The sequence below is a fragment of the Meleagris gallopavo genome, chromosome 6 (genome assembly GCF_000146605.3).
Source record: "Meleagris gallopavo isolate NT-WF06-2002-E0010 breed Aviagen turkey brand Nicholas breeding stock chromosome 6, Turkey_5.1, whole genome shotgun sequence".
In the NCBI taxonomy this organism is placed as follows: Eukaryota; Metazoa; Chordata; class Aves; order Galliformes; family Phasianidae; genus Meleagris; species Meleagris gallopavo.
In genome coordinates, this window is record NC_015016.2 from 25,812,302 (window position 1) to 25,814,806 (window position 2,505).

Genomic DNA, 2,505 nt, shown 5'->3' on the forward strand with positions numbered 1-2,505 from the left:
CTTGATTTGTAGTAGCTGTGGCTCATTATGAGAAGTATTTGTCAGCGAGGACGCTGAGGCACGCACAGCTCTACATGTGAAATTTAATTATGGGCATGGGAATTTCCTGTCCGTTCCCTTGAAATATTGCTGCTTAAAACTTGATAGACTGAAGGTTTTGCAAATTGAAAGAGAGAACCATGAAGGAAGATAGACAGAGGGGTCCAGAGATGTCTGGTGTCTGGGGAGTGAAGAAAAAAGCCAGGTTCCCTTATGAGCAGTGAATGACCTTGGAACTATTGGAACAGAGGAAAAAGAGGACACCCTAAAGACACAGGGGGATGCATGATGAAGCCTGATGGCAAACAGCGAGGGATGGGTCCTTGGAGAGGGCTGGGAGAGAAGAAAGCAGCTGGAGTGGAGTGAGAAAGGTTAGGGCTGGAGGGAGATCTCTGGCCAAGGAGGCTTTAAATCAAGCGGTGAGCACAGGGTGTGCATGCGGATATTCAGTGCAAGGTATGCTGAAAAACTACAGGGTAAGTGGGGGTAATTTTTATTTCCTAGATTTGCTTTGTGTGTCTTTCCTAAAGTCAAGAATATTCAGGACAGAGACAGTGGCCAGGTCTTGCTGTTTTTGCTCCAGCTAGAGATCTAGCACAGCTCAGGGAGAGAGCTGCCTTCCCTCTGGCTCCTGCATTGCACAAAATGGATGGCCAGGTCCCAGCAGGAGCACATGGCAGTGTTCCTGGCAGTGCAGTTTGTAACCCATCCAGCACGAGCAGCATGTTTCTCTCCTCCTTGTGAGCGGAGCTCTGACCCCTGATTCCACTCTGACCACAGCGTGCTTCCCCCACTGGCTGCTTTTCACCTCTCAGCATTCAACAGATTTCAGCTGAATGCTGTTAGCTTGGTGATGGAGCTGCTGCTACTTGTGCAGATCCCGGGAGCTGGATGCTGTCTCCACGCTCTCGGGATCAAAACTGTCGAAGTACAGGCAGGCAGTAGGGAGCTGCTACACTGTCTTCCTTAGCCTGCAGATGGTGTGTAAATGGTGATCTTTTGTCTTAACAGAATGCTAAAACTTGAAACTCAATTACAACAGTTAATTTGCGTTCTTAACTATTTCAGGACCTGATCATTTAACAAAACATTTGAACAATGAGTCTCTATTAGATGTAGCTGCCTAGCAGTTCAAAAGATAATTTTCAGCTTCTATCTTGTTAACTTCAGGTGTCTTTTTCAGTTGTCTGCATTCATTGGCATGTAGGAAATTTAAAATGAAGGTAAATACATTTCACTTAATATTGGGGGGAGAGGGGAAATAGTTTTCCTGTGTTGATTATATTGCTTGTTTTCTTGCTTAGGATGGTAGACATTCTTGCTCTCTTGATTTAGACTGTGGAGAAGGTAAGCATGGGCTCTCCCTGATAGCATGCCCAGATACTCAATTGCATGGCCAGAGCTCCAGATGAGGGCTGCGCAGTTCTGTGTAGCTAACACAGAAACTCAAGAGCTATATTGTTTAGAATCAGAGATAACTCCTCAAAGTTAAAACGTGTCTTTCCATTTGGACAACTTTCTTGATTTATAACTTTATCTACGATCAGGTTTAAGACTGTAAGCCCAAGCATTGTTTCTGGAGGAAGCAGAATGTGGACTGTTTACAATAGGAGCTGTTAGTAGATCCAGCTGAAGGGTGGAAATAAATTCATGCAATAGTGCTCCATTGTGTTTTTTTCTTCTTCAGTGCAATCAGCCATTGGACAACAGGATAAAAATATACAACCAGTCTTATTTGCAACTTATTTCAACATAACACTTCTATCATAGCCTGCACTGTTTGGTGCTGGAGTTGCATAGTCTACTGATGTGCAGATAATGTCATAGTTCCAAAGTAATAGCTCTCTGTTTATTGCATACTGAGTTGTTAGGAAGTGAAAACTTCAGAAAACTCCAAGCTCTGAGGAAAAAATAATGCAAACATCTCAATTATGCTTAGCTCACTAGAATCTGAAACAAGCGAAAGTTAATTTCATACTGGTATTGAGTTAAGAAAGCATCTCTATCAACTTAGTTGCAGTCTAAGAACTCTCGCACCTCTAAGGAGAGTGAGAAAAGGACTTAGAGAGAGAGAAAGTGAGAGAGAAGACTCAATGTCAGGCCTTAATAGTGAAGAGGAAGAAAGAGCAGCTCACTGTAGATTGCAGTAGCTACCTGAGTGGGGATGGGGTCAGAGGAGAGAGGAAGACAGACTGGGAAGAATAAAACACTTAACTGTTATTTGTCTAAGGAGTAATGCTGGGATAAAATATATTACTGTTAGTGTGATTCTAACATGTTTCCAAGCATCAAACCAAGCTGACTCACTTGCTGTCAACCATGATTCTACTAAACTCCTACGAAATTGGCAAATGAAAATAAAAAAATGAATGGTTAGCACATAAAGAGCTAATTTTTATGCTAGTTGACCATATGTTCTTTGCCATCTCAGAGAAATAAAGAGCTGAAGAGTGTAAACATTAAAAA